The following is a 25,768-nucleotide window of genomic DNA, read 5'->3' as shown; positions in this document are numbered from 1 at the left end:
CTGGGTATGAAGTACAGAGAACATTAGACTACTCAGTCTTTCGCTGAGCTAATCATGGAGATGAAGGATGCTTCGTGCAGGATCAGACTCCCATAATTTCAAACTTTGGTTTTCTTTCAAGGTCAGTCACAATCGCACTGTCAAAAAGGCTCCGTCACCACAGCTTATTCTCTTGACTTGCTTTAAGATTGTCATTTCTGCTTTGATATCACCTTCCTGATGATCCTATACTAGTTGAGAAAAGATTACAATGACTAAAAAGCAAGTGAGACATTTACATGTCAGCGGAAATAAAGCACTAGTCGCCTACAAGAAAACAGGTGGCAATGGCAGCCAGATCTTATAAACTTCACAGTGAGGCCCAGCATCATAGAAAAGAATAAAGTAAAAATATTTTTGGTAGTGTGATATAACACATAATTAAACCACTTTGCATTATAAGAGCATTAGAATAAAATGGGCAAAGCCTCTGCCTCTGAAAGTAATACAGATGTGTGTGGCTGTTTGGTTTTTTTTGTGGGGTTTTTTGTTTACTTTGGGATTTCAGTGGGCCTTTTTCAGAGGTTGGTCTTTCTAGCCAGAGCCTTTGGGGTGCTCAGTGCCCTTTGCACCTTGGTGGCGACCCACTGAAACCTGCAGGCTCAGGAATGCACATACAGAGGGGACACAGCAAGACAAAAGTCCTGAGAAGCAAGATGAGTCCTGAAGAAATGGCCAAGAGCTGCCCTCTTTACAGATTGGGTGTTTAAAACAACAAAAACTATATTCCTAAGAAAGAGGAGAGAAAGATCCTGTATTGCAGAGAAACACTTTCAGTCTGTTGGTTTACCTGCTGGAGTAGGGACAGATTCCACCTCAGTGGCAAAGAAAGTCGCCTCTGAAAAGGGTTGCTTTAAAAAAAAAAAAAAAAAAAAAATTAATCTTGGAAGATGTAGCATGAAATCAAGCTGCACAGTCTTATGTGGTGCCCGTGACAAGGGAGGTTTCCCCTACGGACTAGAAAGCACAAGTAGGCAGTGTTTTTGGAAAGCTGCACAACAGCAAAAATTCCTGAAATTTTTAAGTGGAGGTACCTGCAGTCATTTCACATCCCAGTACATATGTCTGATTTCTAGGCTACTCCTCTGAAAAGTGGGTTATTGCTCAAGAATTTAGTGTGCAAAAGAGGATGATAGTGGAGGGAAAAGAAGTAGAAGAGAGGGGAATTTAGGAAGAAAGGAGGAAAGAGAGAACACAGGATACAATTTAAAGGGGTAACTATCGGGTAATAAAACAGATTTACTCCAGGTCAAGAAAGCGATTTTTTCTCCCCTCAGAGTGACTATATCACACCAGAACATAACCTACATGTTATCACACAGAACTGCAAGCTCCCTAGGTTTGGGCTGTAAATTAGTGTCTGAAAAGTCTGGTAAGAGTGGGCTTGGTTCCTTCTGAGCTCACTCTGACAGCCCTCCCATGCTATAATATATTAATATAGTCATGATAGCCTGGAGATACAACTCTGACGGCACAAAACTTGATGTGCCCCCAGTGAGCTCTAAATCCTTCTGTTTCACGGTGTTCTCACTGCTGAAAAGCATTGCAGTTTACAGTGCAAAAAACCCCCAGCACATTAATTTTACAATGCTGAATACTGAAGGAAGCATGATAGATAACATTTACGTTTTGTACCAAATAAATTCCCAGTAACAAATATTATTGCAACAAATACCAAAGGATCTTAGAATTGCTAAGTTATTTTGGAATTGCTTTTCCATGGACTTCTAGAGCACCCCATAATCCTTCCCTATATATCAGTTCAGAAACCCTGAAGCTTCTTTTATCACAACCAGCTGACCCAATCTCAGCTGTTCTTTGAAAATAAAAACATATGTTTTCTTAGTTATTCCATGTGGAGACCCATTTAGTCCTCCTCTTCTGGCAGCTTTTGATGCCAAAACCTACAGTTTTATGAAGCAGCAGTAGCTGCTCCATAGTTGGACTTGAACCTGGCTTCCAGACAGGATCCCCGGTTTCATCTCTATGCCTCAAAAAATTGCCCCACATAAGCCCTGTCTTCTGAAGTTTCGTCTGCTTCGCCTTACGCTATGGCAGAGTTTTTCCTCTGGACGCCTGATCAATTGGAGCTGAACGCACGGTGTGTCAAAACATTCCACCCCTCACTTCTGGAATGCTTTCCTAATTTTTTTTGGCTTGTCATACCTTCAAAATGACTTGGCCCACAAGCACTTAATATGTTTTGTTTTGTTAGCCTCACTAAGAAGAGGCTGTGTTTGGGCAGGTTGTATTTAATGTAAACATTCATAAAAATAAACTGACCTTTTGCTGACTCCAGGCTTCGGTGCAGCAATGACTTAGCTGAATAAGAGGTAGAAGAACATGGGTTTGCAGGTAGGAGAAAGAAATATGACAGGCTACTGACCTGGGAAGTGCATAAGGCTGTGGGAGGTTGAGCTGGGAAGCGGTGGAGAAAGCAGGCGGGGATGCTGCCTGGCCACAGGCAGGGAGGACGGTGAGGAGAAGGCTCAGCACAAAATACTGCTGTTTCGGTACAGCTGTCTGAGTGCCTAAGTGGAGAACATACAGCCTGTAGTGACAGGGAACACCACCACTTCTGCCCCTCGTAACCTGCTCAACACCTACAGAAGGTCGTGAAATAAGCTGGTCAGACAACGTGACCTGAAGCAGTGAGCTGAAGATCCACCGGTCGCTCCTCTCCATCACTCCGTTACCACCAAGATGATGCAGACCGTGCCAGCGAGCACGGGGGAAATCAGCTAGTAACAAATCCACGACAACTGCCTGAGACTGAGGCAGCACAAAAATGAAGCTGAAGGGGAAAGAAAACCACACAGCAGGCCTGGTGAAAGCACATTTCCCTTCCCATCTATAAAACTGGAATAATTTGGGCTTCCTCTCAGGTGTTAAGCTCTTTCAATGCAGCACTAATACTGCTTAAACCTCGGCTTTGCTGGAAGACCTCATCCCAACCTGCTGAGTGCTGGAATTTCAGATATTCCTACCTTCTTTGATGGGCTGCAACAGCAGTCAGGAAGCTATTGACACTTAGGGAAGTCCAGGCACACCTCCCCTGGGCAGCCCTGGCCGGCACCAGCGTGTCAGTTCAGTCCTCCCGCTTCTCCCAGAGTTTCAAACCAAAGCTCGTCGTTGTCAGTGAATGCCACGGCCTCAGCCACGTTTTACAGAACCTGCAAAGGATAAATTGCAGCAGCCAGACTGACACAGCAGCCTCGTGCCTTCGGTGCAGTAACACACTCAACCGCAACGCTAAAGCAGAGCAGGGCAGGAGATTGTAGTGAGGGACTTGGGTTCAACACTCAAGCTTCAGCGCATCAGGCCTTTCCTGGCTTCCCGGGTCACTGCCCGGGCTCAGCCCACTGCAGCAGCCATGGAGCCCCTCTTGCTCAGCAGCTGGGGATGCCGTGGTCTTAGGAGAAGGGGAGAGGGAAGGGGGCAAAGAGGAGAGATCATGAGACACCCCTGGGAACTGGTGCAGTCTGGAGGGTTTTTGCAGGTATAGTGCTTTGGCACAGGTTTTGCAAGGCAGAGTTTGGGTATTTCTCTAGTGATATTACTGTACGAGAGCTCACCTGCTTCATGGGGATGTTGGAGGCGTAGCAGACGACTGTGTCAATGACCTTATTTGACCTCTTCGCATGTATTCATAGCCCACGCAGCTACAAGGAGATCTGATTCAGTGCTTGTTGTTTGCTTTTTCTGCCTTTACCTTAAAGCAACCTGCATGGTTCTTGGAAGTCCCAAGAGATCTCTTCTGCTGCAGAAACGGCAACGGGATTTTAAAAAGATTTGCAAGATGGAGAATAAGAGAAAATGATTTGTCCTTATATGGCACCTTGGGACCGAAGGATGCTGACAGCTGTGCACATCGAACTGTTCTCCTGGCAGTGGTGCAATGATATGATAAATTTAGTTTAAGGATGACTGGGAATTCTGAAGGTAAACATTCTTTATCTGAAAATGCCAATTCATCAAAACTAAAACAATGCATGGGAAATGTCTGTGATGTTTTATAGCAGAACAAATTTTATGTTGTTTTTTTCTTCTAAATGATCTCAGTGTTTCATTTTGACATTTTAAAGGGAAAAATATGATTCTCATGCTTTTATTTCAAAATGTTACCTACAGTGATAGCTATGCATACTACTTGTAAATAGCCTCAACAAAAAATTGAAATATTTTGAAATTACCAAAGAAAATACCAAACCTAGAAGTAGTTTATGAAGTTTCTTTGAGTAGTGTTTGCAAAGTTCCACTTCACGAAGTTTTTTGAGATCATGATTATTCCCACGGTGAAAGGAACTCTCAATGAAAAATTCAAAGACATCCATATGTGAAGAAACCATTTCCCACTATCTTTGAGAATGTCTGGGAAACATAAGGAAACCACTGACAATTAGTGGCCACGTAAAATTGTTTGCTCTTCCGCTTTGTAATCATAAAATGCATTCATCTGGCAGCACTGGTTTTGAAGGAACTGGTTTAGTGGACCTACGTGTGGCAGATGTTACATTTGCTACGATAAATGTAAATTCATTCCGGGAATTTGCAGCACCTTCCCAGACAATGCATGTGAGTGTGCAATCGTGTTTCACAGAGACCCATGTTAAAGAAAAGCTGCACAATTGCAAAAATAACCAAAGAAACAAACCAGCAACCCTCCTTGCTGCAACACATCACACCAAACCTACCTTCCACTGGTCTATAGTCCCACTCAGTCTTCTTCAGTGCCCAGGGTCAAAACCAAGTGTAGGAGTAGTTCACTACTTAGTTGCAAATAAATATATCATTCTCCAATTTAGGTTGTCAGGGAACTAAAACACTGGGCAGACTATTGTGTATTTTCAATAAAAACTGTGAGTTGTGGTATAACAACGGTTATCTCAGTGTCTTTTACACTGTCTTTTAAGGTTTTCATACCAAACTTTCTTAATCAACTAAAATGCTGCAGCAATATGGACAGTTTCTGGACACCTGTACTTCCCAATCCTGTCTTTGTATCTTATTTGCCAGATAAATATTTGCTCGCCGTTTGGAGTCTGAACACTAGCGCTTTTCACACTGTCTTCCATGCACCTGTGAAATGAATTGTGAATCTTTCATTTCTTCTTGCCTTTGTAACTTCCACATCAGTGGTGACATTTTTTGACTGTAAATGTGGATCTTTTTTGGCTGTCTGGTTTAGTTTTTACTGCATTTACCAGATGACACCCTAGAAGGATTCCTACTGAGCGCTTGACAAGGTGTTGTTTCATTTTACCTTTCTCACAGGTACTTTGACCCTGCTGGGCTCTGGCTCAGTGGGGCTCAGACTTGCCCTGACTTAGAATCTGCAATTTGTGTTTGCCTATAGTGGGAAAAATTAAGGTGGCTTGAAGGTTTGGGTTTTTTCTACCCTTTTGAGGACAACATGTAATGTTCATAATAGTTGCAAAACTGACAAATGTTCTCATTGTTTTTTCTGATATTGTGCTTCAGGTTCCTGGATAGTGAAGGATTGTCTTTTCTGGTCTTCTGAAGGTGATGTCACTCAGGCTTAATTTTATATTTCAAATGCTAATTATGGAATAGTGACTGAATCCCACCATCCTGTGACTCCATTATGGGGAAATTGTGACATACAAACTTTCTGATACACTCACTCTGTACCTCCTCTACCCCACCACATAAGGCCATATACCGTAAGTTTGTTTATGGAATATGGGCAGACAAATGGGATAGGACTCCAGAGGTAAAATAACAGATCAGAAAGCATCAGAAGGGAAGCTAATCTGAAGAGAGGAAGGTGGAAGGTGAGATGAAGAAAATCAAAGTGTCTATGTAAGACTGAAACTAAGAGGAGCCATCTGTTTCCATGGTAGTCCAAAACCAACGTTTTTGTTTTTCTGCTTGAAACCTGAAAGGGAGAAGCACTTTGAGAGCTGCGGCTTAGGGTCACTTGTACATGGGAAATCAATAGCATGGCGGGCCCTGACTGTCAAAATTGAAAGTAATTAGTTAATTGGGTGTCTTCCATTTTTGTGCGTGTCAGATGCAAGCTCCCAAAGGACCCTGACTGTAAGAAAGCAGGCTCTGATTTTCTCCAAATCATCTCTTTCAAAGCTCAAAGTTGGAAACCCATGGCCTACTATGGAAGAATATTTGCCATCAGACATAAATGCTAGCTGAAGATAGAAACAGCACATCACAAGTTATAGGTGCTTCCAGAAAAACAGATTTCAGATGGTGCCTGAATGAACTGTGGAAGTGGGGTGTGGAGAGACTGCCAGAAAATTCACTGCTGCTTCTTAAAAAAAACAATCAACCTTCCCGATCAAATAAGGAAGGAAAAGTGCTGATTCCTGGAAATAAAAAGGGGTGCCGCAGAGTTTATCCTACCTGATAGATCAGATGATGGAGCGAGAGAGGAAGATGAAGTAAATACAGACCCTGTGTGCAAGCGTGTTTGCGCCTGAACGTGCGGGAGGGAAGGCGTGTGGGGTCGGAGGTGGGCTGGGGGACTGACTCTGTTCTGCTAGGCTGGAGACTTTCCCTGTCTGATACTGTCTGACTATAACTAACAAATCCCCTTGCTTTGATCTTGCGGCAGTGGAAATCTGGCTAATGCTGCTGTTTTGAAAGCTTGTGGGTTCCTTTCATTATTTCATTACCTACACTGAGTAAAAGAAACAATGTAGTTTGCTTTAAATTAATGGCTGTCCATTCATTACTGCAGTGACTGCGAATATTTTCCTCTGCTGGTTCTTTGTAAGGTCAGCCCCTGACTGTTGTTCAAGTTGGTGGGTTTCACTCAACTTCTGAGACTCAGAGGTAAAAAGAATGTTCTCCTGTAACCACACCATAAATAACTTCCCTGGTGGTGGCCAGTCTGAACTGAATCACTGGTCTCGGGAAGGAGGTCTTGGTAAGAAACATGCCCTTAAGACAGCCCTTGAATCTCCTTGATACTGAGCTCAGCAGCAAAACCCCAGTCCCCAGGACCACAGGCACTGGCAAAAGGGACTCATGTCCCCGGGGCACTCTGTAACAAACATAGCACTGGAGACACAGGGGGAATAAATCTGTTATGACTTTACCCCTACCTCATCTATACCATCCCGTAAATCCGTTATGACTTTACCCCTACCTCATCTATACCACCTCATACTACTATTGTCATTAACCTTTTTACATCCTCCAACTCCTCCATCAGATATTTCAGCTACTCCTCTTTCCTCTGTCCTAGATTATTTTTTAAACTCTTTGGAGCAGGGGTGATTTTTGCTCCCTGGTTTTTTCCTTGCTCTTCATTTGGGCTTGACATTGCTGTCATAAAAATATTTTAAAAAATAACATAAATGGAATGCAATTTATTTTGTGTCTTTCATGAATGATAAATTATTAAAAATAAATGCTAATTTGGGTAATATCTTTAGCTGACAGCATTATGTTTTCTCAAGTATTAATATATTTTAAGTTGTTTGTTGTAAGATAGCATCACATCAGCTGAACTAATAAATTTGTTGTGCAGAAAGTTAAAGGTTTCTGACTCATGGGAAATTTAATTAAAAAAAAAAAAATTTGGTCCAGACTGGAACAAAACCCACTTTTTCTTCCCTCTTTCTCTCCTTCTCTGTTGCATTGTCTCACAGCTCTCCTGAGCCAGAGCTCTCTGGACCATAATTCCAGCAAAAGCCCTGGGATCCCCCTGGATTTTTGGTTCCTTCTCTAGAGGCATCAGATGAGACCTGGTGACCTGAATGAAGGTTCCCAAGTCCACAAAAAAGGAGTCCTGAATTTCTGGAGTCCCAAAGCCTCCGTGATGGATCTGGGCGTGGGAACCCTGCCCTGCCATCATGTTTATCACTTATTGGCTTGAAAATATTTGCCAAATGGAGTGGGGTACCCTCATCTTCCCATCCTTGTCCACATGTCCTGCACCGTGAGCAGTGTGGGACAGTGAGAGGGGCCAGGAGCTGCAGTCCCGTGCTCCTGGCTGCAGGAACAGGGACACATGAGGATGTTAAAGGAGCTGAACTGAGCTGTGAGCAACTTCAGAGGCCACCGGGTGCCCACACATCTCCAGTTGAGCCTGGCTGCTTGGAATTGCATCCGTGAGAATCGATCTCACTGACAGCTGACAATGCTGCTAGGAAAATAAAACTCACCAACGTTTCTGGGGCTCCCAAATTACTTTTGCTAAGGATCGTTGAAACCGGCAAATAGTTGTTCAATCAGAATACAGCATACAGCAAATAATCCAGATTTGGATAATGGGGAGAAAAGAAATATTAAACTGCTTCCTCCTTCCCAGAATATCTGCCAGCCTCTGTCCTGATAGAGAAAAAAAATCCTGTACATTAAGAAAAGGAGAGCAACCCAGTGTCTACATCATCAGGAACAGTCCCTGACACACACAATAATAAAGCTGTAGAGCTCTGCTGGTCAATGGAAATAAAGAAAGTGAGGTTGGTGCTGTAGGGGAATAACCTTTTCTTACACACGATTGCTGGTCCAGTTTGGATGAGCAGCCAGGATTCAGGAATGTGAGTCCTTCTGCAAGTGCAAACGATGCTGAAATGCAACTTCTGGCTTTTCCCATCTCTCCTTCACTGCCTTTGTGGCTTCAGGATTGTCCCTTTCATGTTCACTCCCTACCTAGTATTTGCACTTCAGGTTTTCCTGTTCTCTGAGAACACCAGAGGCCACAGCTCAGCAAGAGTATGGCGTGATTCAGAAATGCACCTGAGGCTTTCAGAAATGGATTTTCAGAAATCTGCTTTTCCTCATTTTCCAAATGCTTATGGAGATATTTGCACTTTACATTTTTCTTTTTCTGCACAAACAGAAAGGTCATTCTGTACTTGTGAGCAGGAGCCTGGAAGCTGAGGAGAAGCCCTGGACGGAGCACCAGGACACCCCACGGAGCACACAGCCGGAGCATCTCCGGGGGCTGGAGGGCTTTCGTTGTTAGCTTGTCTCCCTCGGTGGAAAGAAAAATGAAGCATCTGAAGTTTGAGATTGAAAATAAAAGTGTCATAAAGCATTACCATTGAGAAGGCAGGCTCAGCCAGGTTTTTCAAAACTTCCCATATCTTCCCTGCTTTTTGACAGCTTCTCAGATAACTCACATGGTGAGGCAGACATGCTGCTGCAGCAAGCACCAGGTGGAAAAAATCAAAGTAACAGCCTGTTGCAAGGCTCTTGTTAGCATGGCAAGTTTCAGATCGACACCTGGCGTGCAGACACCCTGGCCTCCTCACGCACACACCCAGCCCAGCTTTTAAAGAGCTATTCGGCTATTTGCCGTCGCCGCTGCGCTCCAGAAATCACTCCTGTCTATAATAATTTCATTTCATTCAACAGCGAAAACACAGGGAGCAAAAGAGGTTTTTTAAATGCCAGGGTTGTTGGCTAATTTTTCTGTCTAAAACAGTGGGGAACAGTGCATTAAAGGTTTGCTCGTGAAGCTCACTTAGGATGATAAGCAGTTATTCCCATGAGAAGCACCGCCGGAGCCAAGGGCAGGGTACGTACGAGCCACAGCTCACCAGGGTGTGCTTGGGGCTCACAGTTTGGCAAAATGAGCACCTGCATGTCCTCCTGAGGTCCTGTGGAGTGAGAGGTGATGCCCTGAAAGCTGGACCCAAGGCTGGAGTCCTGCCTGGTCCAAAGAGCAACTGGTGATGTAACTCCATTCAGCATGTTAACATAGTTTTTTTCCTTCTGAACAGCCATATTTGTCAAAACAGCAAACTTGGGCTCCATCATTGCAAAAATAAGGCTTTGATGTATTGTGTCTCTTTGCCAGACATTTAACAATGATCTAAATAAATGGCTTGGTTCAGAGGTTCAAGGAATATCAGTCAAAACTCGTATTTTAAAAGGAAAAAAAATTCTTCGGATTTCATTGCTGCCATAATTCCTGAGCTGCCAAGGTAGGGTGTCTCATTTTTAGGTATTTTAAAAACTGATTTGGTTAAAAAAGCTTCAGCCACTGTCCTAAACAGCTGACAGGTTCCCACCAGCCCTCTCTGTGCCAGCTGGCTCATGTATTCACAGGCTCTCTTGGCAAATGGTCAAATACAACACACATTTTAAGCAGCTGGATTAACCTAGAGATTCTTACCAGAACCTTTTCATCTGTTTTTCAGAGACAGACCACTGCTATTTAATTATACTTTAACTGAATGAAAAAACAAGTCAATACCTAATTAATTGGGGATACAGAAGCATGGCAGTGCTGAGCCCTGATTCTGAAACATAGCATTCAAATGAAGGCCTTGCTAATGCTAGCTACATTTGGAATTTATTTGTGATTTCCTCCCTTCCCTTCCCTTCCCTTCCCTTCCCTTCCCTTCCCTTCCCTTCCCTTCCCTTCCCTTCCCTTCCCTTCCAATTCACATGGGAAACAGAAAGCAGAGATCAATTCCATGCTTTGATAAGTTCTGTTCTAAAAGAGAAGTTTCTGCTTTATCTGCTGTAGAGATGCCTGTTAAAGGATGATGGTGTTCTTGCCGTTTTACATGATTTAGAGCGCTGTTCACTTTTATTTTTTATCTCAGAGCATAATCAAAACAGCAGTAGTCTTACTTAAAATTTCACAGTCTACATCATGATAGTGTTTGCAGTATTTTAAATGAGGACCACATGTTCCTCCCCAAACCTATTTAACAGTGGTATCCAGATGTTGGAACCAATTATGGGGGACAGCTCTACTTATGTATCCTAATAGGTAAGTATATAACAGTTACTTATTAGAGACAACACCATTCATCCAAAAATTTGCTGCCACCAAAAAGGAATACAGGGAGGCAAAAGCTTTTTACAAGACCATTTTTTTTTCCCATCCATATCACTGCCTTCCCTACTACAGGAGACAAACAATATGCCACATCCTATATAATTATCAAGACATTGAAGTGTAAAGAATTTATGAAGAGAAAGGAGTTTATTCTTTGCCATGTTGTGTTTACACAGACCAGATGAATGATGTAATAATTCATTATATTGCATCAGAACAGATCGTCCTGTTTTGTTGTGATTTGCATCCAAACTCACAGCTGAAGGTACTCTTGATTATCATTGGCAGCTGGGTCATATCTGTTGACATGATTCAAATGCCATGAGGTTAATAATGAATTCTTCAATCTTTTAACATTTTTGCTGTCTGAACTATGTGAAACAGACAAAATCAAAAGGCGAATAACATCTCCTAAAATGGATGAGAAAAAGAACTCATACAAATTAAGCATGTTTTTCTATTTACGTTTGTTTCTGTATTATTCAAAAGATGAGTATATATATTTTTTCATGTAATGGTGAATGGTGCCCTGCTTTGCCCATAGAGCCTTCACATTTTTCCAGTGAGCTTGCATCCATGTTGGAACATCCTTAGACATGGCCAGTTTTTGTGGATGAAAATACCTGCAACAACATATTTTTGAGATAAATTCTTTCATTTATCCACTACTAAGCCTGAAAACAAAAACACCACTTAGGAAAATTAAACAATAAAGAGAACCCTTTCAGAGCAACACGATCCAAAGCCTAATTAATTTTTGGACAAAAATCCCTAACAGAGAAAATTTTGTGTAGGTACACAAACACATGTCATCCCTTGTGCTGTTGTGTCTTTGGTCCCACTCTCATGAGAATAAAAGGGAGGATTCCCATGTGGGTAGACACTGAGGTAGGAGACACGATGTTGGATGAAGTTCTCTGAAATCTCTCTGAAATTCAGACTGAACCCTGTGGTGCTTGGGTTGACACTTGCTGCAGCTTTGTTCCATGATGTAAGGCTGTACCTTTACTTTCCTTGCAAAGGTCCTAAAAGATTTCTGATCATCAGAAGTGATGTGAACCAGAAAGCAGGCTGAAATTACCTTTTCTTCGTGACCATAGCATGCATTGCAGAAGGAGGAACAAGGCAAGGAGTTTTGAAGGTTGGGCCCCAAAGCATGGAGGTGGGGGTGTATGTGTTTGAGTCTGAGCAGATGAAGGAGGAGAAAGAGGGAGATGAGTAGGCTGTCCTGGGACAGGGAGCAGAGGTGACATGGCTCCCCAGGGAGAGGGACAGTTTGGCAGAGGAAGGTGTTTTTGGTGAAAATCTCATGCAGCTCATGTGACACCTGGCTGTGAGATTAACTGCCAGCTCTCCAAACCTGATGGAAGCATCTCTGGTTCGTCTCTTGTGGTATAGCCCTTTCTGGTTCACTGTAACAGGCAGTCAAAGCACAGGCTAGCTCATGAGAAAGAATTTGCTTCATTTTACTTGTAATAATCCAGCTTCCTGTGAAAATGATGTGAAGAATATATCAACCCTATAAACAGATTTTAAAGATTTCAAAGTGGTATCAAACCAAGCGTATTCCTCTAATAGTAAGCCTCACTTTGCTCTTTCATATATATGCAGTTGCAGCACTGGTAGAAGACTTCAGAGCATGCTAATGTTTGTAGAGTGTCAGATCCTTAGTGAAAGGTGCAATGTGTTTGTTTAATTGAGCTGGTAGGTTCAGTGTTGATGATGGGACATGAGGCACTTGGAAAAACTCAGAACAGGAATACTTTGATGTTGCTCAGTCTAAATAAAGAGGACACAGGCTTTCTTTGCTGGCACACCTCCGCTGTAATATGAAGGTAACCAGACCACCCTCTAGTGGGATGCGACTGCATTTCAGCTTGTAATGCGTTACTGTTTTAACCATGAAAACGTGTTTCTGTTTCCTTTTGCCTTGGAGATCTTTTCAGATGAAAGGTAAGATCAGATGTGTATCTGTGCAAGCCGTGTGGGAGGGCTGCTATCCTAAAGGCTCTTCAAATGGTTTCCTGCTCAAATGGTTTCTGAGTCAGAGCGGTGGGACTTGGTGTCCTGATCCTGAAAAACGGAGCTGCCTCTCCCATGTCTTTGGTTCTGAAATATTAAAATAAATGTATCTGTTTCTTCTTGTTCTTTTCATCACAGCATCAAGCCTAATTGATGCATGCAAAATAACAGTAAGGAATTGTTAGGCTGTGGGGGAAAGGAATGGGCTTCAGAAAGGAAACTCTGTAAGAGGCTGGGAGCTGAGCAGCTGAAGAACTAGGAAAAGGTTTTCCTAATCAGAGCTGGTCACATTAAAAAAAAAAAATCTATTTGTGAAAAAAATATTTCAGCAACCAAGTGTAGGGGAAAAATAACGTGAATTATTTATTTCACAATTATTATTTGGTACTGCCAGAGCTTTTTCATTTAAGAAAAATGCAAGGTAAAACTCCAGTTGACACACCTTGGAAAACTCCTCTGCCTGGACATGAGAAGCCCCCATCGGTCCCCTGGAGGCACACATGAAAGCTGCCACATGGCATTTGTAGGCCCACGTTTCAGCCACGGCTGGCTAGCAAGGCCAAGCTTTGGCACACAGCGCCTGGGAGCGGGGGGAAGCAGGAGTACGGGTGCAATGGCACTTTGCTCCAGGAGGAAGATGAAGGTCTGTCGTGGAGAGGTTCTGACTGTAGTTTTCAGTTCAGTTAGCCAGGACCTGCTGCTCTCCTTTCCACTATATCTTCTCCTAGGCCGTAAGTGCTCGGGAAAAGAGACTACGTCTTCGTCTGCATATGGAAAATATCAGGTTTGTTTTCAACACCATTGCAGCCTGAATAAATTGAAGTATTATGTATAATAGTAAGCATATGTTGTCCCTGCCTCATGCCCATGTTGTTCCCTAGTTGAGGAACAGCCTCCTGAAAACTGACGTCCCTGACCACTGCCCTGTCTTCACTCCAGTCTTTCAAGCTCTGCTTCAACCAAGGTATCTGAAAAACATCAGCTAGCTAATATGGCTAAGTGATGAGTGGCCTCAGGTGGCACTTATGAAAAAAAATAAAAGAATCACATGTTTTTTACGTCTCTCTCACCTTTAGTCTATTGTTTGGTTTTTGACTTATCACTTCTACTACTGTAGTGGTACCAAGAGGTTGGAGACTAAACTCCTCACATCCAGAGCTGGTCTGTGCTAGCTGCTCTCCATGTGTTCGTGCACATGCACACAAACACTATGGGCACAGAGGAGACTGAGATCTACATAGGTTAAACAGTCAAAGAGTTTCATTTTAATAGGTCCTATAGAATCATAGAATAGTTTTCAGTTGGAAGGGACCTTTAAAGGTCATCTAGTCCAAACCCTTTAAGTAGATCAGGTTGCTCAGATCATGATGTGGTCTTTTCTAGTCTCATTTCATACCATCCATTTAAAAAGAATGCATTAGCTTTGTTTTAAATCTTGACCTAGAGAAAAGTATTTGTCGTGATACAAAATAAGCTGTTCTGTTAAGCTTACTGCCTTGTATTTCTTCTAGAAATGAAAATATTTGTAGAGAAATCAGATAATGTGGTGACAAAGATCTGAAAAATTACAAATACCTTCATTGATATTCTTATCTGGATTATAATGACTCAGCATTGAGTCACTGAGATACAGCTTCTTTTTTGTTCTATTGTGGGGAAGACTTAGGGTTTGAGCAGCCTGTAGTGCAGAAACACTGATAACATATAACGGTTTTGAGGTTTTAAAGAATGTGATACAAACTTGTTTTTCAACCCTTTTTCCACTTGCGGTCACCTAAAAAATTTCCAGTGGATGTAAATATGTAAAGCAAAAGATGCCTTTTCTTTGTTACCTTTCACTGACCCCTCAGAAGTAGCTCATGAACCCTGAGAAGTTTGCAGACCATAAACCAAAGATGGCTGTGCTACTAGGCAATGTCATTGTTTTAGCTGTCTGAGCTTAAGTGACTAAAGCTTCAGACAAGTTTGATTAGTCCTTGAAACCTTCAGAGAATGTGAAAGGTCACTTTTAAAGCATAATTTCTTCAGACAGTCTTATAGAGGTTGATTGTATGGCTCTGTGTCTTGTGAATGATGCAGACTACAGAAGATAAGTCACAGCTTCCCACTGCGGCCACCAGACAGCCCTCTCCATGAGTGCTGGTGGAGACCAGCCCCAAGGCTGCTCTATCTCCTGCCTGTCACAAACGGCTACAGAAAGCCAGAAACACAGCAGAGGACTGGTGTGTGAGACCTAACACCTTCCTTTCCCACAGTTACAATGGTGAGGTGTACTGGTACTGTTTTCTGTCGCCAAAAAGAAGGCATTGTTCTGTGTAACTTTGAGCTTGAGCACTCTTTCACTGGAAAAAAAACATTGCCCGTTTGAGTTACCAGTACCACTTCCAGTAACATCCAAACATCCCTCGGAGGTCTCATGTCTAATAATTTACTGGATTTGTTTCAACTTATTTCAAAAAAGTCTCAGCAGCTCCTGGGCAGAGGTGGTATGTCTGAAGCACTTCCATGGGTTTGGTTGCTCAGCCATCCTTGCTCACTGAAATTTGGAGTAAATCATGCTGTGAATGAAACAAGTCTCTTATAAATTGCCTGCAAGATGGGTAAGATTGCTCCTTGGCTGTGCACAGCAGCACTTGTGTGACAGAAGCAGGAGTAATCTGTAAACCCAATACAAACTGTGCCTTGGGTACCCAACACAGGCATGCTCAGAGGCTGGCAGGGTCCTCATAAATGTGCCTGCCTGGGAAATGCCGGGCGTGGATGGAGCCTTGTTTGCTCTGCTACAGTACAGATCACAAAACCAAACCAAAACACCCCAGGCCTCCCAAGGCAGTTTGTTTTTCAGCTTGATTTCCAAAGGAAACAAGGTTTAGCAGGGAATTATATCGCTTGCCTGTCTGTCTGTTCCTCACCTGCGACCCTCTGCCTAAGACTGGTTGAACTCATAGGCTGATTTCAGCCACACTTGACCAACACAGGGAAGTCTTTAATGTGCCAGATTCTTATGAATTTCATGAAAGTTGTCACCTGGCTCGAGAAGAGAGACTCGGATTAGTGGTGTCTGTGTGGGAAAGGAGGGCAGAATGTTGCAGTCATGGCAGTTTCTGGCATGCAGTGCAATGGGCATCCTCAGAGTCACCAGCAACACACCCATATGGTTTTGGTTGGACAACCTGCATTTGTATCTCTAAGTCTGTCACTGTGCAAGCTGCCTCTTGCTTGGAGGGGGTGTGAGAGGAGCTGGGGTGGGGGTTGTCTCTGAAACTCATGTGCTTGGGAAGAGTGAGGGGGGAAAAGAAGAGAGCTGGGGGCAAAGGGCTGGTTTTCCTCAGAAACCAGCTAGTGTTTCTTTTCCTTGGAGTCATGTTCAGATGCTCACTCTACGACTATCTGCATTGCAAGGTGAAGATGTAGGTGAGATGCTGAACAGAACATGTTCAGAAAACAGCAGGAGTAGCAGTATAACTGCATCAGTATGTCTTTCCAGGTGCCTTTGGCTGCTGAGAGACAGCTTGGTGTGCCTACCTGTGACACAGAATTAATCTATAGTCCTTAAAGGCTCTGCACTGGCAATCTTTTCTTATCTGACAAATACTAAAACAATTCTAACTTGTTACCTACAGGTGAAAATATTTTGCAATTTCTGCTCTTCATGTGAAATATTTGATCACAGTGAGTGCCATGGGGACTTCAGTGGAAACTCCCTGAATGGGAACTATGCAATTCAGCTTGAAAAGACTTTGCAGAATCAGGCCTACGCTAAAAGAACATACTAGCAACAGCTGAAAAGAATGATCTGGCTTGATGTCAGCCTAAACCCCAGACACAACACACACACACTGTATTTACTGAAATCTCAGCCTTTTTTACAGAGCCCCTAGGTTAAATACTGCTTTGAAATGGCCCTCCTTAACCTAGAGTCATAAAATGTATGAAATGAAACAGTTGCTGTACTACATTGAAATATCTGAGCTGTTCCTGATAAATTGTCTTACAATTGCATGTTGCAGATTGAAGGGGGATGGGTGGAAATCAATGTTTTCTAATAGGGCCAAGTTACTCAATGAGCCGTATAATCAACTTGGTACCATTACAGTCAAACATTTTTTTTTGTTTTTTTTTCAAAGTCATTCTCATGTTTCTCTGAGGCCTTGAAATTGTTTAAGAAGGTATTGAGAAAAACCTGGAAAACCCATACAGATGTGTGTTGCAATATGTTCGTGCCCTGCAGTGAACTTATTTTGCAGCCTACAAGACCATGATGTGAATTGAACTTCTCTCTTGTCTTTTTCTGCCACCTTTTGGTTAAGGACAATGAATAGTGTGCATAAAACTATATAAAACTACAGGCAGGTTTGAAAGAACCCCAGCATTATAGGTAAGAAAATATACTGACAGATACATTCCATCTCTTTGATACAACACTTCATCCCTAAACAACTCTCAGTTGAGTGGTTCCTGTGGCCATATCTACACCATGGGCTGAGTTCCTCACCATCAGTCTGAACTTTTGTTATGTTCTGTACCACTATGAGTAGGGAAATGTTTGTACCCCTGTACTTGGCACTGGCGAGGCCGCGCCTCAAATACTGTGTTCAGTGTCGGGCCCCTCACTACAAGAAGGAAGTTGAGGTGCTGGAGCGTGTCCAGAGAAGGGCAATGAAGCTGGTGAGGGGTCTGGAGAACAAGTTTTATGAGGAGCAGCTGAGGGAAGTGGGGTTGTTCAGTCTGGAGAAGAGGAGGCTGAGGGGAGACCTTATCGCTCTCTACAACTACCTGAAAGGGGGTTGTGGTGAGGTGGGGGTTGGTCTCTTCTCCCAAGTAAATAGCGATAGGACGAGAGGAAATGGCCTCAAGTTGCACCGGGGGAGGTTTAGATTGGGTATTAGGAAAAATTTCTTTACTGAGTGGTCAAACATTGGAACAGTCTACCCAGGGAAGTGGTGGAGTCACCATCACTGGAAATGTTCAAAAAACATGTAGACGTAGCACTTTGGGACATGGTTTAGTGGGCATGGTGGTGTTGGGTTGACAATTGGACCTGATGGTCTTAAAGATGTTTTCCAATCTTAATGATTCTGTGATTCTATGATTCTGTGTTATGTGCCACTACGTTAGCCTTGCCTGCTCCATCTGTCTGTATACCTTTTATTCCTTGGGAAGGCTGGAGAGGCAGGAAGGCAGTGCTGGTATACTCTGACAGTCTTTACATTTAGCAAACAGTGTGGTACAGCTGGAAAGTATCTGTGGAGCAAATCAGTTGGGTTGAAGACCTAGTACTTATCCTCCCTGTGTTTCATAAGGCATTTTGTACTAGGTCTAATCTGGTCCCACTGACCGAATGCCCATTAGCACCTCGATTTGCATGAGGTGCCCTCCTGGAGTACATTTTCAAGTTACTTTGCTCTGACAGGGAATTGCATTTATGTGCTCCCAGTTCATTTTGCTCCAGGGTACCTTAAATGGGACAATGGGGAGATTCACTCCAAAACCAGAATTCTTCTTTGTGATGTAATGCTAATGGCAGTGCACTTTGATAAGTTCAGGATAAGTGGTGGATCAGGGTGGTGGCATATGCTGCACAATGCATCTATCCCTCCCTACAGATGTAACCAATGAATTCCCTCATGGGACACCCAATTTAGGCCATAGCATTTGGCCTTATGAAAATGCAGCTGATTCAACTCCTGTTTCAGTGAACTACAGGACTTCAACACTAAGCTGGATCATAATTTTCAGTAATACTCTTTTGGGTTGCCTAGGACCATTTTCCAACATCTTTTACCCAGGGAAGATGGACAGAGCAGGGATAAGATGAGGTAGGTATGTTCCAAAAATACAAAAAAGCACAGTGGACCTGAATTCCACTCTGCATCTTTCCTTGTTAGTGAAGGCTTTAAAGGATTTGCTCCTTCAACAAAAATTGGAGCAGAAACTTTACCGCTCTGCATTTTGCTAGTAAGGAGCAACCAAGGTCAAGAAATTGCAGCTGCATCTTCTCAACATATATCTGAAACCTGTTCAGATGACACAGAAAATGAAGATCCTCTAATCTAGTCTTACAAAATCTTTCTTTTCTGTCTCCATCTATTTCTTCTCTTTGGAGTGAAGAAGGACACCCTGTTGTGGGAGCCATTATAGCTCATGGGTTCAGCTTACAAAGTCAGCATGGAGAGGAGAGCAGAGGAGTGAAGTGGCCCAAATCACAGCTCTGACAAGTGTCTCAAGTCACTGCTGAACCAAAACAGGTTTTCCATTTCTTTCACAAAACAGGAGGGAACATTCACAATTAGGAATGTCTCCCAACTTTTTAAATTTTCTGAACCTGCATTTTTAGAACTTCCCATCCCCAAATAGTTTTATGGTGCTGCCTTCTCAAATAAAATTTGGTAACATGAAAATTTACCTCCCTGAAAAAAATATATTATTTTTGTTATTGCTTGTTTTGCTTCTGTGCCATGATCCCATCTCAAAACAGACACTGTTAGCAAAGAACCCTGTCAAATGTGAGTATAATTTACATTTCCCCCTCAAAACTGAACTTTATTCTCTTCTGCATTGTCCATTCACCTAGCTCATTAGGTTTTTCCTTATTAGGTTTTTTACCATTTTCCCTGGTCTTAGTCAACCTAATTAACACAATCTCTTCTGCAGATTTATTGAGTTGTTATCTTCCTCATTCATAAATGTATCTGATGATGGAGATCTTTGATGCACCTTCTTTTTACAGTTAGAAAATTCACCACTTGTCTTGCTCTTTTCTGTTTCCTAGACAGTTTTTGGTCTATAATAACAGTTCTTCTTCTTCACCTGAACCACTCTTCAGTAGCAGAACTGACTGAAATTTTTCCTGATGCAAAGGGCTCACTTGCTGCTTTGGCAGAGACTCATCACACTGGCCATTCAAGCAGTGTGCTGCTGCTCAGAAGGCTGTTCAGCTCCCCAGGTTTGTGGCTCCTTACTGTTGCACAAGCTTAATTTACTGCCTGGGATTCTTTAAAAAAAAAAATCAATTCTGTCAAACTTTCAAGAATGCTTTCAAGAAATGGTCATTCTCTGGCAAATTACTGCCTTTCATTTTCTTTAAACCAGGAATAAAAGAGGGTCTAGAAATGCTAAATTTTCTGAAGTGTGACAGGTGTTCACTTTCATTCAGAAGTCTCTTGCTCATGGCATGGTTTAAGATTTTTCAACAAGTTCACCTTTATCTGATTTTTTTTACATTTAGATCTGTTTAAAAGCTTGGTGAATTTCCTTTGCAGAAAATCACACAGGTATGGTCTGCAGATTATTTAGTGTCCTTCATCACTGATCATCTCTATCAATTTTTTTTGGTGAAGACAGAAGAACCGATTCTTCTCCCAAAGTTGGCCACACCTACATCCTTTTTAAGGCAAACCCAAGTAAATGTTACTGGGTTATTTTAATTCCATGTAACCAGTTAAAAAGTTAGAAGCTGATGACAACGACATATCCATGATAGAAAAAGATGTTAGCTAATACTATAACATATATCAAATTACCTCTTAGCCATTAGCTTCATAAAAGGTGTTAAAATAACCACCATTTGTCATTGTTATCCTTTATTTCAAACTCTTTCAACAAATGTTATATAAAGCAAATGTCAAATGTTAAATAAAGGAATAGCCAATCCCACTCCTGTTCCCAACTGCCCTTTGCAGGTGTCTTTCACTCCTTTTTCACTATAGAGAGGATCTCACTGAAAGTCAGGAGGGAGGAATACTGTCCTTAGTAATATTAAGCATGCATTATTCCTTGGCCAATAGAACAATGCTAATAAAATGTGCCCAGTGTCATGGTTTAGCCCCAGCCAGCAAGTGTATCCCACCGCATTCTAAACTGTCTCCCATAGCATCCTATTCTAAGGAGGTTGTAGTGAGGTGGGTGTCAGCCTCTTCTCCCGAGTAACAAGCAATAAGACAAGAAAAAATGGACTCGAGTTGTGCCAGGAGAGGTCTAGATTGGATATTAGAAAAAATTTCTATACTGAAATAGTGGTCAAGCACTGGAACAGGCTGCCCAGGGAAGTGGTGGAGTCACCATCACTGGAAGTGTTCAAAAAACCTGCAGATGTGACGCTTCGGGACATGGTTTAATGGGCATGATGGTGTCGGGTTGACAGCATGATGGTGTCGAGTTGTTGATCTTAGAGGTCTTTTCCAACCTTAATGATTCTATGATTCTAAGCACCATGCAGCTGCTCACTTGCCTCCCCCTGCCCACGTGGGATTGGGGAGAGAATTGGAAAAAACCTCATGGGTTGAGATAAAAACAGTATAACAGGACAGCAAAAGAAGAGGAAACAACAATGAAAACAATAATGATAATACTGATAAACGAATATACAACAACAAGCGATGCACAATGCAGCAATTGCTCACCACCCCGTGATCGATAACCTGTTCCCGAGCAGTGATTCCTGCCCCCCCAGCCAACTCCAGTTTATATACTGAGCATGGCACTATATGATAGCAAATATCTCTTTGGCCAGTCTGGGTCAGCTGTCCTGGCTGTGCCCCCTCCCAGCCCCTCCCTGCTGGCACAGCATGGGGAGCTGAAAGGTCCTTGACTTAGTATAAGCACTACAACTACTTAGCAACAACCAAAAACATCAGTGTGTTATCAACATTATCCAAAACACAGCACTATACCAGCCATCGGGAAGAAAAAAAAAGCTCTATCCCAACTGAAACCAGGACAACCCAGCCATTTTTTTTTTAAACAATAAAAGAAGAAAAGCAAAGTAGAGGTAAAAAAACACATTTTGTCAGTTAAATACTTGATATCTTTTAGATAATAACATAAGAATAATTTAGGGATACAGAACCACACTATTTATGCTAATTCTCTGACCATTATGCCACAAAAATGCTAAACAAAAGGGGACCACAGTCAGGCAGCCTATCATCCAGCTTCTGGAAAAGTTAAGAACATGAAAGTATATTAACAGATGCATTGTTTCAGAACAAAGGTCCATCTAACCCACAGTCTCCAGCAGAGGCCATCAGCAACTACCCAGGGTAGAGTAAGACCAAAACCAATGTACATGGTACATCCCCAAACTAGTCTCCAACCTCTGACTATCTTCAGGTTAGGAATTTCCTGAGCTTGATGTGATTTTTCTATCTAGTAATTGTGAACAGACTTCTGTTCTGAGTACTTGTCCAGTCTCCCCCTGACTCCATGTCAACTTTTTGCATCTGCAACCTCCATTAGCAAAGACCATCACAGATACCCTAAGACTCCTTCAGATTTGTGGCAGACCAGCAGATATGTTGGTGGCTGCTGAGGCTGATGGACTGGACTGGGTTGGTAGCAGACTGGATTGAGATAGATCTAATCCTTAGACTGGGAAAGATTTAAAATAATCATCTCCCTCTGTTTTCTTTTGCACTGCTGCAAGCTCATAGGATCTATGGCTGGGAGCAAAGAGTGGTGCCCCAGCCCTAGGGGTACCTTTTCTTCTTTTTTTTTTTTCCTAGGGCAGCATGTAGCTACTGCTAAGATGTCAAGCATAGAGTTATCACCTCCCAACGCTAGTTGATGTCACCGATGATAGCCATAAGCATTAAAGAAGGTGATATATGTATACACAGATAACACAGTGTCTGGACTGAGACAACTCATCAGTCTCTGCAACTAGGTGATACAGTAGGCAAAAATTCTCTAACTCTTGTTGCAACCTACTCACCACCTGCCTCACGCTGCTCACCGCTGAAGTGTCCTTTGTGTTACTTGTTATTATAGTGCCTGGGCATCTGAACTGCACTGTGCTCTGTATCATGGAAGAAAAAAATAAGGATAGGAACATGGTTGCGTCACTCAGTCTATCTCCCCACAAAGGGAGACATGTTCCCTGCAGCAAATGTGAGCGTACTTACAGTTTTAAATGTCTCAAGTAATTGTGCTTTCACATTTCCCTCACAAGACTATTCAACACTTCAAAAGTAGCTCAAGCTTTTACTGGCATTCTGTCTAAATATTCCCTTCTTAATCTCATCTCATTACCTCCTAAGTAATTGTATTCTGTCCTTGGGGTCTATTCACTTTGCACATTTACAGACTGCTACCCGGTTCCCCTGAGTGTAAGCCTCACTCTGAGGCAAATGACACATTTTTACATTTGAAATCTTTCCTTCAAACTATTCACAATTATTCTTGCAATCATACTAAGGTAGTCTCCACAGATAGATCAGAAGGTAAATTTCTCACTTCAGAGGCTTGCAGCCTACCCTGCCTTCTTCCCCCCTTTGACCTCTTGTCAACCCACATGTATTCATGTGAATACTCCTTTGAATTCAAATACTTTTTAAACGCCTTGAGTTTGCAGGGCTGGGATCAATACATAAAGTAGAAAAAAGGGAAATGGAAAGGAAAATACAGTGGGTAAAAAAATCTCCAAAACTCAAAAGGCCTGTAGTCCACTGTTAAGGGAGATTTTTCAACCCTTTCATAATCTGTGGCTGTTTTCCATTTTTCAGATGTAAGTAAGTTAAAAGTATTCTTTTTCACTTTTTTGCAATTCCACTTCATAGAACAAAAACTAATACTTCTTCTTAATTTATTGTATTACTTTGCATCCAATTCTGAAAATAGTTCTTCTTCTCCCTTTTCGCTCACCTAAGGTTGTCTGTGACATGCTTACATGATTGTAAGTGATTTATCTTTCTGGTCTTATTTTCATCTTCTCTGAATGGCTTCCAGTTCACTGTGAATTATTTGATAGTATGGCAAAATGTAATGTAAGCTTGCCGTTTCCCTGGCTTTCTAGCAAATAGTTTGCTGGACATGAAATATGGACATACTAGAGAGAAGGGGATGTTATAGGGTTATGGTGTTCATCCAGTTCCCTACAGGCTTGCGAGAGTGTCTTGGTTTAGCAGGAATGCAGTTAGTGTTATTTCTTGTTTCTGCCTGAATCCAGAAAGTGCTGGATTGTGCTCTTTATTCAGCTGCATGGCTGGTGGTTGAGCTGCGTGGCTGACAACACTGGGACAGGGTCTGCTTTCCAGGCGCTGCTTAGGACCCATTGTCCCAGAGCTGGTGCAGACCAAACCCAGATGCTTGGACTTCACCACGGAGTAACAGATGAGCTAGCGAGTCCTCAGCCTGCTTGGCTATGTTGCTACTTGCCTAGAGATGACCGTTTCAAAACTGCCTTGGTTATGACTATGCATTGCAGGGGTGGTTGAGATGGATCAAAATATTTGGAAGACTGGAGGTATTTTAATATGGGGGATAGGGTATGTGGCACATTTTGCTATTCATATCCAATTTTACACTTGTAAAGCACTTGAATATTTGGAATTTTTATGTGGATAGGATTTAGAAGCCCTGCTTTCCTAGCTTTGTCAGGCGGAGAAAATAAGGCCAAAAGAAAGTGATAAAGAAAAACATCCATAAAGAGCACAACTTCCCTTCTTATGGTAAACGCTGCATTCAAGGTGGATGCCACATGCAGCTCTCTCTTCTTTGTGTGGTGTGTGGATGGTCACCCATTCAAGTAATGCTAAAGGGAAAATTCACTTAAATAGTCTACATGAGCCAGCGCAATCCAGCTAAAATATATATGGCTACACAACCTTTTGTGTGGAAAACGCTGCACCAAACCAAACCTGAATGCACAAGAGAAACACACTTCGGTTTTCCTTGGGCCACAGGTGCTGTGGGTTCATAACTGCTTTACATCACCACAGCAGTCACAAGGTGAAGCTCCTGCTGATTTACAGCCTGTGCTGGCTTACTAGGTCGGGATGGATGTCACCGGAAAGCTGACTCCAATGTGGTTTCCACTGTCTGTGGTGGGGTTGTGCTGGCTGTCCGTGGCAGGCTGAGATGCTTCCCGTTTCAGAAGGGACCTGCGGCCGTGACTGCCTTCATGGTGCCCATTTTCAGCCCTGTCCCCGGCTCAGCTTGGCAGTCGCGTGCGGCCGTACTGGCAGCGGGGACTGCCCGGGGCTGCAGGAGCGAAGCGTAGGGCTGCGGTCAGCACAAGCCCCTTGCGTGACGACTCCGCTCGGCCCTGAGCTCGTCTGGGAGGAGGCAGCGTGGCAAGAGGAGCTCCCGGGAGGACCGGGGGCTTCTTCTGCAGGTAATGGAAGCAGAAACGCCGCTGGCACAGAGGGAAGCCGCTCCCCCAGAGCCAGTGGGGCTGCACTATTTTACATCAGCTGAGGATTTAATCTTGTGTTTGAAGTACATCCTTAAACTGAATGAGAACAGCACTGCTAAATGCCTTCCTGTTTAAATTATGAACTCAGCTGCTGAAAGAATATAAAATATTTATGATATGGAGGAAGCAAATGCAGTTCCTAAAATGAAGCACAGTTGAAATAAGGATACAGAGGGAATCTCAGTCCTCCTCTCTTTTCATTGCCTGAGCCCAGTCTTATTTGCCCTGACATTATGATAGGGTAACCCAACTGCTACCCACTGTTCTATACCAGTGCAACTGCAATCAAAATTAAACCTTCATCTTCAACTGTTTATTCTGTTTTAAACAGAAATGTTGAATGAAGAGGTTTGGAAATTCCTCTCCACTACTTCTTGCCTAACCTAGACCGTTTCACATTAGGCCCCTCCAGTGGGTAAGCAAAGGCAGGTACTCTGCCCACTGGAAAAGATCTGCACCGTCTGTCCCGCGGCCTCCCAGTATCAGCCCTGCCGTCAGATGCTGTAATAAATGGTATGAATACTCCTCAGCACGTGCTTTTGAGAAACCAACCCTCCCCAAATTACTTTATAATAGTCTACAAAAAAACATCTGTGGACAGAGGTAGTGAGGTAGCTGCCTGCAGAGCAGGGTGTGGGTCAGGGTGTGCCAGATCACCTGCACTGGCACAAGTAAAGGATATTCCGTGCAGTGGTACTTACAGGTACCACTGTGCCATAGAAATAAAT

This window comes from Phaethon aethereus (genome assembly GCF_964289735.1).
Source record: "Phaethon aethereus genome assembly, chromosome: 1".
NCBI lineage: Eukaryota > Metazoa > Chordata > Aves > Phaethontiformes > Phaethontidae > Phaethon > Phaethon aethereus.
Note: the sequence above shows the minus strand (reverse complement) of the source record.